Source organism: Phyllobates terribilis, unplaced genomic scaffold (genome assembly GCF_046119375.1).
Source record: "Phyllobates terribilis strain yellow unplaced genomic scaffold, ASM4611937v1 Scaffold_12__6_contigs__length_324123572, whole genome shotgun sequence".
Taxonomy (NCBI): Eukaryota; Metazoa; Chordata; class Amphibia; order Anura; family Dendrobatidae; genus Phyllobates; species Phyllobates terribilis.
The window spans coordinates 70,900,407-70,914,638 of NW_027362772.1; positions in this window are offsets into that span (position 1 = coordinate 70,900,407).

The following is a 14,232-nucleotide window of genomic DNA, read 5'->3' on the forward strand; positions in this document are numbered from 1 at the left end:
GAAGCCGAGACGGCCAGTCCGCTCCTGCCCGTGCCACCTCCGTGTCGCCGGGTTTGTGCCAGAGCCGCGGTGAACCCTGACGGCCAGCCCCCCTCTCCCAATACTGGTGCCTGTCCGCTGGTGGGTCGAGAGAGCCCCCCTGTGGTGGAGGCAGCTCTAAGCTTTTTAATTTAAATTGTCCCTCTAATTTGAATGAATACACTTTAAATCCATTTACAAGGATCTATTGGAGGGCAAGTCTCATGCCAGCAGCCGCGTAATTCCAGCTCCAGTAGCGTCCACTAAAGCTGCTGCAGTTAAAAAGCTTTTATAAGGATCGAGCTCGGCTGTCCACCGCAAGGCATCCTAGTGCCAGTCCCAGCCCCTCTGCCTTGGGGTGCCTCCTGATGCTCTTCACTAAGTATCCCGTGGTCCCGAAGCATTTCCTTTGAAAAAATTAAGTGTCCAAACTACAGGTGGTGTAGCTTGCTTAACAGCCGGGATAATCCGCTGACTAGCAGACACTGCTACTAGGCACAAAGTATTTCCTGGGCTAGATGCAGTTAAAAATTTGTAAGTAGATACTCTCGTTGGATGCTGAGAAAGCATTCCATAGAGTCTCCTGGCACGCCATATATGATTCTCTTAAAAAGCTTGGGGTAGGGGTCTAGGGGACCCTTTTATAGCCAAAATCACGGCCCTGTATCACAATACGTCACCTAGGCTGAAGATAAATGGAACTGTAGCACCGAGGGCTCAGTTGCTACAGACGTATTGCACCTCACCCAGAGGTGTGATATCTCACTCTCAGATAAGGATGGAGTGTGGATCAGGACCCGACACCTGCATGCATTACACCACATTGCCATGGGGCAGGGCGACCAATATGCCCCTGAGATGGGCACGACAGTCCCTGTCCCTGGCTGGAGTGGGGGGAGGGAACACTGAGGAAGGGGAACCCTGCAGTGCAGGAGCAGGGAGGAAGCAGTTCCTGGGTGCATTGAGAAAGGAGTATAAAAGGTGGGCACCATCTTAGTTCAGTGCAGAGAAGTCTGAGCAGAAGTGGCAGGGAGCAGGGGCTCTGCATGAGCTCTGCTCCGGAGGCGGGCCTAGTAACAGAGGCCCAGGCCTGCAAGAGGGAGAAGGAAGGAAGAGGAGCGGAGAAGGCTCCAGGAATGAGGAATGAAGGGATCCCAGGGGTGCGGACGGGCGAGTCGCCACCGCACGCCCGAATCCACCTGCGTGGAGGGGTCAGGCCAAAGGGGGAGACCGGTCCCCGAACTAGTGGAGGCAGGAAATGACCCTCAGCTAGAAACTGGAGGCTCTGACATTTTATGTGGCGCAGCCCCTTGCTCCACCCGCTAGGAAGGCACCACATAGGGTCAGGGAAACTGGCGCCAAGTTTACCAAGAGGAGGCCCGAGGCAGCCGGACAGAAGTGTTGGTAAGAAAGGCCAGACAAAGGACACACAAAGGGGGTCCTGTGAAGCGCTCCAAAGTTATCTGGGAGTTGTCTGAGCCCCTCACCTGGTGAGCACAGTACGACGTGGGCAGCCGTTACCTGCAGACGTGGTCTGGATAATAAGAACTGTGAGTAAAGGCCCTGAACTGCATCACTGACTCCGTGTCGTTACTGCTGCTGCCCTGCACCATCACCCCCATCCTCCGCATACACTGCCCTGAGGCTATACTCCTCCCGTGGGGAGTTATGCTACGCTCTGCTGCACCCACAACACCAGCCTTAGCGGTCTGCCCTGTAGCGGCGGTTCACTCTGACCGCAATCCACGGGTGGCGTAGTCGGACATTTAAACATCAAAACCACATAAATAGTTCCGCCACTGGTTTGACCGCCCTGAGCCACGGAACCGGATCGCCGCCACGAAGACTACAACCACCAGCATCCACCAAAAAGGGTCCGGCTCCGGGTGCCCCAAGGCCCAGGGGGTGCGTCAGAACATTTTCATCACCTTTCACAATCACCAATGGGACAAGGCAGGGATGTCCTCTGTCCCCTCTCTTATACATCCTAGTGACGGAGCACCTGCTCTCATCAATTCGCCATAACCCCAATATTAGGTGGATTGAGGTGGGAGGCACCGAGTACAAGTGCTCTCTATTTGCTGATGATGTCCTAGTATATATCACTCAATCACATATATCCATCCCTGCTGTTATGGCTGAAATAGATCACTTTGTTACATGGTAAAATTTTAAAATCAATGCAGCGAAGTCTGAGGCCCTCGATGTCTCCCTCCCTAAATCCATATAGGATTCCATCCAGTCCAACTTTCCCTTTGCCTGGCCCTCACAGGGTATCAAATACTTAGGAATTCCTATTCATAGAGACCTCTCCCATCTATGTTATCTTAATTTTGGGCCCTTTATTGAACAATTCCATACAGACCACGGTTGGCAAGTTAGAACTGTAAGATTCACTACGTGAACCACTGGTGTTTTGTGGAAAAGCACATGTACACTGTGTTCCAAATTATTATGCAAAAAGTGTTTAGGAGTGATAAGGGAAGAATTTGTTTGTTTGTCAGTTAAACTCATTGATGGTGATGTGTGTCAGGGCTCTTTATATCACTGTAAGCAATTGCAGACACCTGTGCTAATTAGTTTGGCAGGTGTGTCCAATGAAAGGCAAGACTACTTAAGAAGGCTCTCTCACATTATTAAGCAGCCTACATTTTCTGCCAAAATGGGAAAGAAAAAGGATGTGTCGGCTGCTGAGAAGCAACAAATTGTGGAGTGTTTAGGTCAAGGCATGACTACAATCAACATTGTGCGATGATCAGGATGAAGTGTCTTGGCAATCAAGAAGTATGTAGCTGATTCACAGTACACACGTGTGCGTGCTGATAAGGGCAAATTGAGGACTCTTTCCTACAGGCAATTACGTCAGGTTGAAAGAGCAGCGGCAAAAAAGCCTTGTCATAGCAGCAGACAAGTTTTTGAAGCTGCTTGTGCCTCCAACGTCCCCCGAACAACAAGATGCAGGGTCCTTCAGAGGTTTGCAGCTGTGCATACGCCATCCTGTCGACCTCCTCTATCCACTTCACACAAGCAGAAACGGCTCCAGTGGGCCAAACATTACATGAAGACTGATTTCAAAACTGTTTTGTTCACGGATGAGTGCCGTGCAGCGCTCGATGGTCCAGATGAATGGAGTGGAGGATGGCTGGTTGATGGACACCCCACGCAAACACGGCTACAGCGCCAACAAGGAGGAGGTGGAGTAATGTTTTGGGCTGGAATCATGGGGAGAGAGATTGTCGGCCCCTTTAGGATCCCTGAAGGCGCTAAAGATGAACTCCATAATGTATGTGGATTTTCTCAAACAGCACTTCCTGCCATGGTTCAAGAAGAAGAACCGTGTATTTCACAGCAAGATCATTTTTCTGCATGATAATGCACCATCTCATGCTGCACATAAAACATCTGCATCTCTGGCTGATATGGGCATAAAAGGGGACAAACTTATGGTGTGACCCCCATGCTCCCCTGACCTCTACCCCATTCAGAACCTTTGGAGAATCATTAAAAGGAGTGTCTATGATGGCGGGAGGCAGTTCACATCTAAGCAACAGCTCTGGGAGGGTATTCTGTCCTCATGCAAAACAATTGAAGCAGAAACCATCCAAAACCTGACAAATTCAATGGACGAGAGAGTTCAGAAGCTCCTTTCGAACAAGGGGTCCTATGTGAAAATGTAACATCACCTAGAATAAAGTTTTGAGTTGAAAACTGTTTGATTTCAGTTTCTAACAACCTGCTAATGCTTATAATTTCAAAAATGACCATTTTTTTGGTCTTTATTAAAATGAAAAGGTTGATCGAAAAGTTTGGGGGATCTAAGAGTGTGGCAACCCAGTAGTCATGATTACTTCGAATTCTGACAATATGAGGGTCATGCTGCAGGTAGTGCAGCAAGAAGGCACTTATGTGTCTTGCGCATCTCGGAGCCCCAAAATTATTTTCCGGGCTAGATGCAGCTAAAAATTATTTTTAATTTTAAATCTGGTGAAGCTTATTATAGATGGCCTAATAGGATCAGTGCTGCACACTGCTACAAAGCCCAAATTATTTTCCAGTCAAGATACAGATAAACATGATTAGTAATTTGAAAGCTTAAAACGGTTGGTAGGGTGATTTTAACCAATCATCAAGCTTTTACTCTCCCCAGGATGACACAGGGGTAGAAAAGTCGTTTCGGATCCATGATTTGTTCATCTTTATGAACGTGAGTCTGTCTACATTATCAGTGGAGAGCCGCGTGCGCTTATCTGTCAGCACACCACCAGCAGCGCTGAACACACGTTCAGACAGAACGCTGGCTGCGGGGCATGACAAGATCTCCAAGGCGTAAGTGGCTAGCTCCGGCCATTTATCCAGATTGGAAGCCCAAAAAGAGCAAGGGTCCAGTGACACAGTCGTGGCTTCAATGTTTACTTGGAGATACTCCTGTACCATCGTCTCTAGGCGTTGACTATGTGTCAGACTTCTTGTCTCCTGTGGCCTTGCAAAGGATGGGCTAAAAAAGTGGTGAAATGATTCCGCAAAATTGATGTTACCAGCAGATACTGTGTTTCTGTTACGGTTTGAGTGCTGAACACTTGACGGTCCCACGGTTGGCAAGTTGGAACTGTGAGATTCACTACGTGCACCACTGGTATTTTGTGGAAAAGCACATGTAAGATTCTGCAACAGTCTCTGCTGATACTCCTGCATGCGTGCATCCCTTTCTATGGCAGGAATAATTTCTGCAAATTTACTTTTGTACCGGGGATCTAACAGTGTGGCAACTCAGTAGTCAGGATTATTTCTAATTCTCACAATTCGAGGGTCATGTTGCAGGTAGTGCAGCAAGAAGGCACTCATGTGTGTTGCGCATCCAGGAGCACCAAGTCCCTGTTGTGTTGGTGGCGAGGTAACAATCATGCTTCCTTCCTCTGTCCTCGCCCCCCAACCTCGCACAACAGAAATGTGATCAAGGTCTCCCTCATCTGATGAGTCTTCCATCAGTTCGTCCTCCACTTCTTCCTGGGCTCCTGCACCTTCCTCACTAGTTTGGCTGCTACCATGCGCCCTGGTAAAATCATCTCCCCCACCCTCACATGCCTGCCGCCCTGGTGCTGCCGACCGTCTGGACCTTGCAGATGTTAGCCCTTCCGCATACAACTCCTCTTCCTCTACTTCCTCCACCTCCTCTTGTGCCACCACCTGACTCCGAATTCTGTTTAACATGTGCTCCAGCATGAAAATCACCGGAATAGTCATGCTGATAATGGCATCGTCAGCACTAAACATCTTCGTCGCCATTTCAAAACTGTGCAGAAGGGTGCATAGGTCCCTGATCTGAGACCACTCCTCCAGCGTGATTTGCCCCACCTCTGAATCTCGTTGGCCCAGGCTATACGTCAGAACGTATTGCACCAGGGCTTGTCGGTGCTGCCACAGTCGCTGCAACATGTGCAGAGTTGAATTCCACCGGGTAGGCACATCGCATTTTAGCCGGTGAAGTGGCAGGCCCAACGACTTCTGTAGAGATGTAAGTCGCTGAGCTGCGGGATGCGAATGGCGGAAGTGAGCACACAGCGACCGTGCCCTCTGCAGAAGGCCATCTAGTCTGGGATAGTGGGCTAAAAATTGCTGGACAACCAGGTTCAACACGTGAGCCATACAAGGCACGTGTGTGACATTGCCCCGGCGAAGGGCCGCACCCAGGTTTGCAGCATTGTCGCACACGGCCTTCCCTGGTTTCAGGTCCAGTGGAGACAACCATTCATGAAATTGGTTCTCCAGAGCTGACCACAACTCCTCAGCTATATGACTCACATTTCCCAGACATTTCAATGTAAAAACCGCCTGATGACGTTGAGCCCTACTGCCAGCATAGTAAGGAGGTGTGCAGGATCCCTTCTGCACAGTTAGAAAGCTTGTGGCATGACCAGACAGGCTTTGGGTGCAGGTGGAAGACCGAGAGGAGGTTGAGGAGGCAGAAGCAGTGGAGGAAAAATGACATAAAGAGGATTGACGCACAACTCGTGGGGACGGCAAGACTTGGACAGCAGCCCCTTGTCCTGCTGTCACCATAGTTACCCAGTGCCCAGTCAGCGACATGTAACGCCCCTGTCCATGCCTACTCGTCCAAGTGTCTGTGGTGAAATGCACGCTGTCACACACAGAGTTTCTCAAAGAAGCGGTGATGTTGTGTGCGACATGCTGGTGGAGCGCAGGCACACCTTTCTTTGAGAAGTAGTGCCGACTGGGCATCTGGTACTGGGGCACTGCGACGGACATAAGGTCTCGAAAATCCTCTGTGTCCACCAGGCGGAAAGGCAGCATTTCTGTAGCCAAGAGCTTGCAGATGGTGAAATTCAACCTCTTAGATTTCTCATGGCTAGGAGGAAATGGTCTTTTACTTGTCCACATCTGAGGGACCGAGGGCTGGCTATTGTGCTTAGACGGGGTTGATAAGGGTGTCCCCGGCAAACTGCCGGTCTGTGAGGAAGATGCAGGCGGACATGTTAGGTTGCCTTGATCCAAAGGTGGTGCTATCGATGTCGGACAGCGCTCAAGACCAGCTGGTGTTACCACCTCCAAAGAAAATGATGACCTGCCAATCACGCTGGCTGTTGCGGGTAAAGAGGTGGCAGGTCTGCGCCCCAAAACAGGTGTGACTGCTGTCCCCCCAGTCACAGAGGATGAAGAGGCCGCGGATGCACAAGATATGGCAGACGGTGGTTGGCCCGGCCGGCTAGACCGCATTGTAGCACACTGAGCTTCCCACTGCAACTTATGCTTCATGTCCATGTGCCGGTTCATGCATGAAGTACTCAAACTATGTATTTTTTGGCCTCTACTTAGCTTTTGCTGACAAATGTTACAGATAACACGAGTTGGGTCATCTTTATCGATCTGAAAAAATGCCCAGGCTATGCAAGGCTTAGCACCCATGCGACCTGAAGAGCCACCACGACTTGTGGTGAGAGGCAGAGTTGTGTTTGAGGATGCAGTTGTTGACGTGCTTCCAGTACTACGTCTCTGTCCAGGAAGGCGCAACCTGACCTCGTCGTCACTAGCATCTTCCTCCACCTCCTCTGCTGACCTCATCTCTTGGCTGACTGTGGGTTGACAGTAAGTGGGATCTCCGACCTCATCATCATCACCCTGTGCGTTATCACACCCGTCGTCCTCAGAGCCAACCTGTTCCTGCCCTGACAAAAAACTAAAGTTGTCGCTCCAATCAGGTATTTGAGTCTTATCATCGTCTTCCTCATTGTCTCCACCAACAGGAGTTACAGTTTGGGAATGAGGGTCTACATTATGGTCAGAACCTTCTGTGTCTGGTCCTGGATCCGACTCATAAAGATTCTGGGCATCAGTGCAGATCATTTCCTCGTCTGGATTCACAGAAGCGCTGGAGTCGACCTCTGATTCCCAGGCTATAGTATGAGTAAACAGCTCTGCAGACTCAACCATCTGTTCTACCTCATACTCAGACGGGCAGCTGGAGATTTGGGAGCTGTGAGGAAGCAAGTGCGATTTGGGTGACACCTTTGAGGACTGGAGTATTTGTGATGTTGAAGTTGATGTGGAGGAGAGCCCACTTAAAGGAGCACTTGATATCCGTTGAAGCACCTGCTGTTTTTGTGCCTCATCTGGAATTTGTAGCGATTGGCGTGGCCGTAAGAAAGGGATCTTATCACATTGTCCGCTAAAAGAAGTAGACATTTTAGTTTGGCTGGAAGATGGTCTTTCTTCTGCACCTACCCCACGGACACAACCTTTTTTCCCCTTCCCAACACGCCTATTCCCCTTTCCACCAGCAGCAGGCCTTTTTCCACTCATTTTGGTGGTTAACTAATTCACAACTCTGGAGTTGTTTGCACAAAAAAACAATGGATGGTAACCGAGCAGAGCTGAGTGGCCAAACTGTGGTATTAGGCCAAAACTATTGGCTGGGTTAGATGCAGAAAAAAATTATTTTTAATTTGCAACCTGATGGAGGTCAGTATAGATGGACTAATAGACCAAGTCCCACACACCGCTAGAAGCCCAAATATTTTTTCAGAGCTAGATGCAGAAAAAAATTATATTCAATTTGCAACCTGCTGGACGTCAGTATAGAAGGACTAATAGAACAAGTCCCACACACTGCTAGAAGCCCAAATATTTTTTCAGAGCTAAATGAAGAAAAAAATTATTTTTAATTTGCAACCTGATGGAGGTCAGTATAGATGGACTAATAGACCAAGTCCCACACACTGCTAGAAGCCCAAATATTTTTTCAGAGCTAGATGCAGAAAAAAAATATTTTTAATTTGCAACCTGATGGAGGTCAGTATAGATGGACTAATAGACCAAGTCCCACACACCGCTAGAAGCCCAAATATTTTTTCAGAGCTAGATGCAGAAAATTTTTTTATTCAATTTGCAACCTGATGGAGGTCAGTATAGATGGACTAATAGACCAAGTCCCACACACTGCTAGAAGCCCAAATATTTTTTCAGAGCTAGATGCAGAAAAAAATTATTTTTAATTTGCAACCTGATGGAGGTCAGTATAGATGGACTAATAGACCAAGTCCCACACACTGCTAGAAGCCCAAATATTTTTTCAGAGCTAGATGCAGAAAAAAATTATTTTTAATTTGCAACCTGATGGAGGTCAGTATAGATGGACTAATAGAACAAGTCCCACACGCTGCTAGAAGCCCAAATATTTTTTCAGAGATAAATGAAGAAAAAAATTATTTTTAATTTGCAACCTGATGGAGGTCAGTATAGATAGACTAATAGACCAAGTCCCACACACTGCTAGAAGCCCAAATATTTTTTCAGAGCTAGATGCAGAAAAAAATTATTTTTAATTTGCAACCTGATGGAGGTCAGTATAGATGGACTAATAGACCAAGTCCCACACACCGCTAGAAGCCCAAATATTTTTTCAGAGCTAGATGCAGAAAAAAATTATATTCAATTTGCAACCTGCTGGAGGTCAGTATAGAAGGACTAATAGAACAAGTCCCACACACTGCTAGAAGCCCAAATATTTTTTCAGAGCTAAATGAAGAAAAAAAATATTTTTAATTTGCAACCTGATGGAGGTCAGTATAGATTGACTAATAGACCAAGTCCCACACACTGCTAGAAGCCCAAATATTTTTTCAGAGCTAGATGCAGAAAAAAATTATATTCAGTTTGCAACCTGATGGAGGTCAGTATAGATGGACTAATAGAATGATGCTATGCCCAAAAGATTTTACTTTACTAGTTGCAGTAAAAAAATTGGTATTCTATACACAGGTGGTATATCTTGCAACACAGATAGGCTACTCCACTGACTAACACACTCTGCAATAGGCCAAAAAGGATTAGCTTTGCTAGATTCAGCCAAATGCTGTGAAAAAAACTTGCACAGCACTGGCACAGACCTGCCTGGCAAAAACTGATAGGAACTGATGTAACCTAGTCCTGAAAAGGACTCCAATTACAATTAGTCTTTACTCCCACAATCTATCTATTTAAGAGCACAGACCTGCCTGATAAAAGTCGTAGGAAATGCTGTAACCTAGTCCTTAAAAGGACTGCAATCACAACTATTCCCTACTCCCAAGCTATCTGTATATTTGTGCGAAAATTGGCTTGAAATTAACAAGCTATAGCGCACACAGCAACAGCGGTGCCGTCTAACACGCAGCTGCAGCAGTGAGAAAATGGTGGCGACGGGGAAAATGGCTTGGTCTTATAGGGCAAGGACATGTGACATACACTGCCAATCACACATGCCCTTGCTTGTGTGAAAAAAAGCACTTCGCTCCGTGTGTGCGCTGCTGATAGGCTGACAGATTGCACCTCCCCACTGCAAATGCGGGAAAGAGAAAAAAAAATGGAGATCTTCATTGTTCCTGCAGAGATCCATCCCCTGCCCCTCCCCCCGCCCCGCTGTACACTCAAACTGCGTATTAACATTAATTTTCATCATTACTGAGAAAAAATCCAGTTATGATTTTGGTGCACGAACAGTTATCGAACATAACCTCGAACAGCCGAATTTTTCTCAAATTGTTCGTGTTCGCCGACCGGCTCGAACACCGCCCAAAACAGCTCGAATTTGAGATTGGCGAACAGTTCGAGTAGAACAACGCTCATCTCTACTCACAAGCAGTGTGAGGTTTATCACCTAAGCTTATGAGTTTCAGCACAGCCTGTTGCCGCTTGGCGGAGGCAGTACTGCAATGCTTCCAGCTTGTAACTGATGTGGTGATATCTGAGATGGAGACTGAACATGAGGAGGAGGAGGAGGATGCGCAGGAGCTGTACACTGTGGGGGCAACTCTGACTGACATAGGGCCCGCAATCCTCGGTGTGGGGAGGATGTGTTCCGTCCCAAGGTCCGACTGGGTCCCGGCTTCCACTATGTTTACCCAGTGTGCCGTCAGAGAGATGTACCGTCCCTGGCCACAAGCACTTGTCCACGTGTCCGTTGTCAGGTGGACTCTCCAAGTAACTGCGTTGTTGAGGGCACGGCAGATGCTTTGTGACACTTGCTTGTGTAGTGCGGGAATGGCACACCGGGCAAAATAGTGTCGGCTGGGGACCGAGTACCGAGGGATGGCCACCGCCATAAGATTGCGGAAGGATTCCGTTTCCACCAGCCTAAAAGGCAGCATTTCCAGCGCAAGCAGTCGTGAAATGTGCGAATTTATGACTGGCCTGTGGGGCGTTAGCTGCGAATTTCCGCTTTCGTTCAAAGGTCTGGGATATGGACAATTGAACGCTGCGGTGGGACGTGGACGTGGACGTTGATGTTGTTTCTTGAGAAACTGCCATAACAAGTGAAGACTGAGAGGAGGGGGCATCTTTACATGCAGTATGGACAGGGGATTGCCTTGCACACACAACAGGGGGTTCTATTGCACGCACAACAGTGGAAGAAGCAGTGGTGACACCCGCTGACACTGGTCGTGGACCCTGGGTTTCGCCCCACAAAGTCAGGTGCTTTGCTGCCATGTGCCTGATCATGCTGGTGGTGGTCAGGCTGGTAGTTTTGTCACCCCTGCTGATGCTGGCATGGCAGGTGGAACATATGGCCTTTTTGGGGTTATCAGCAGAGTCTTTAAAAAAATTCCAGACTCTGGAAGACCTACCGGTTGTACTGGCAACGTCCCTCGTGTTGGTGTTACGGGGAACGGTTGCCTGCCTTCTGTCTGCGGCCACCACACTGCTTCTTCCTGCCTGTTGGGGTACTCTGCCTCCCTCCCCCTGTGTGCTGCTGGCCTCACTCTGCATGTCCTCCTTCCACGTTGGGTCAGTTACTAGATCATCCACCACCTCATCCTATTCCACTTGCGCACCACGATCCTCCTCCTCACTTTCTGGCAATTGTGTCTCGTCATTGTCCACCTCTTGTGACAGATTGCCAACGTCGACTTCCTGTGGTCGTGGCTGTTCAAATATTTGGGCATTGAGACTCACGGCTACTAAGAGTTGACCGTGTGGAAGACAGACCGGAGGTGGTGGTGCCCAGGTAACTGGAAGTATTATCTGCTATCCAATTAATAACCTGTTCACACTGATCAGTTCTCAATACTGGTGTAGTTCTGTGCTTCCCTAGTAATTCGGTCAAGAAGTGGGAGCGAGAAGATGTGGCTGTTGGTTGTGGCACATTTTCACCTTGGCCACGGCCCCATCCTCTGCACGAACCATCACCAGAACATCCACTTCCACGTCCCTTGCCACGCGCCTTGCCCATTGTAAATGAAGTAAAATAGCTTACACTTGCACTATCAATGGAAAAAGGGTAATAAAGAGTAGATTAGAACCGTGGAAGAGGAAAACCACAGTTATTGTTTACTGGGGTATACCACACTTTTTTAAATAGAGATATTTGCGGCTGAACAGTGAGAAACACACTCAAACTGCTTTTTTTTTTAGATACCAAAGTCCCAAAACTGAATAGTACAGCGATTTGACCCATGGAACTGCGAAACCACACTGGGATGTCGGGCCTACACAAGACTATTTTCAACAGATATATTTTTGTGTCACAACAGTCAGGAGACACTACTGTTTTTCTTTACGGAAAAAACTACCAAAAACTGAATAATAGAGATTTTTACCGTGGGATGGCAAAACCACAGTTATTGTTTACTGGGGTATACCACACTTTTTTAAATAGAGATAGTTGCGGCTGAACAGTGAGCGACACGCTCAAACTGCTTTTTTTTTAGATACCAAAGGCCCAAAACTGGATAGTACAGCGATTTGACCCGTGGAACTGCGAAACCACACTGGGATGTCGGGCGTACACAAGACTATTTTCAACAGATATATTTTTGTGTCACAACAGTCAGGAGACACTACTGTTTTTCTTTACGGAAAAAACTACCAAAAGCTGAATAATAGAGATTTTTTACCGTGGGATGGCAAAACCACAGTTATTGTTTACTGGGGTATACCACACTTTTTTAAATAGAGATATTTGCGGCTGAACAGTGAGCCACACACTCAAACTGCTTTTTTTTAGATACCAAAGGCCCAAAACTGGATAGTACAGCGATTTGACCCGTGGAACTGCGAAACCACACTGGGATGTCAGGCCTACACAAGACTATTTTCAACAGATATATTTTTGTGTCACAACAGTCAGGAGACACTACTGTTTTTCTTTACGGAAAATATACCAAAACCTGAATAATAGAGATTTTTTACCGTGGGATGGCAAAACCACAGTTATTGTTTACTGGGGTATACCACACTTTTTTAAATATATAGATTTGCGGCTGAACAGTGAGCGACACACTCAAACTGTTTTTTTTTTAGATACAAATGGCCCAAAATGGATAATACAGAGGTTTGAACCGTGGAAGAGCAAAACAACACTTCTGTTTCTCTAGCCTACACCAGACTATTTTCAACAGTTATATTTGTGTCTGAAAAATAAGAGACACGCTTTTTTTTGGGGGGGGGGGGGACACACCAAAAGGTTAATAAGACGGGTATTTGTACAGTGTAAAGGAGGAAAAAAAAAGGAGGATTTAGATAAAAAAAAAGGATTTTTCCTGGTCCCCGACACCTGGTGCTAAGTCCAGCAATTTTAGCAACAGGAGCACACAGGACTGTAATGCAGCGTTTGCTGGTATTACCACTGTGTCTCCTATACAGCCTGCCTGCCTGGTATCTGGGATGGATATTAGTCCTGAAAAGGACTGTTTGTTTGTTCTGGCAGCCTTTACAGACCCTACACTAACTATTTCGCAGTTTATATCTCTCCCTAAATCAGCAGCGCTGTCCCTACACTGTCTAATCCGGAGCGACTGTGTCCAAGATGGCGGCGCCCGGTTTTAAATACTCGAGGTGACGCTGTGCGGCCAGCCAATCACTGTAATGCCCGCAACCAACATGGCTGCTGCATTACAGTGACTGGCTGGCAATCCCTGCATATTCATTGGCTCTGTAAAGAGCGCCAAACATGCAGGGCGGAGACCCGAGCTCCCGCCCGAGTAACCCGGAAATGCTCGGTGCTCGCCGAACATCCCGAGTAGCGTGATGCTCGGGTGAGTACCGAGCAGTGTCGAGCATGTTCGCTCAACACTAGATAAGATGCTTAATGCTTAGGTGACAAACCGCCCAGCACTGCAGAGTTGTGGAATGCTGTAACACAGCAGCCTGATCTGTGGCTCTCACCGATGAACATACAGCCAGGCATGGTCGTGTGTGACAATGGGCGGAACCTGGTGACGGAGAAATGACAGTCTGAGTAGATACGGTTTCCCTCTATGCTAGTCCTTTCACCGAGCTAAAGAATATGGCTGTGGTGAAATACAACTCCCACTGAGAAGCTGCTTCAGATTGAAGAACATTGGGCCCACCAGAGGATTTGATTCTGAGGGCTCACCTTTCTCCCCCGCTCAAGAGCCCCATAGCAGCTGTAAAGTTAGCTCTATCATGAACTCTCCTGATGTAGAATCCAGGGCACACCAGAGGATTCTCTGGTGGGACCCTACAACCCTGTCGAGAAGCAATCCTGGCTGAGAAAAGTGTATGTGAAGGTTCCCGGACACTCTATGGCTGCTTTTTTACTGAGATAGAAACCCACAAAAACACGAGCAGAACATACAAAATCCTTGCAGATGTTGTCCTTGCTGGGATTTGAACCCAGGATCCCAGCGCGGCAAGGGTTCAGTGCTAACCACTGATCCAATGTGCTGCCGTTCACCCTCTGATATCTAACAGGCTGGAGAA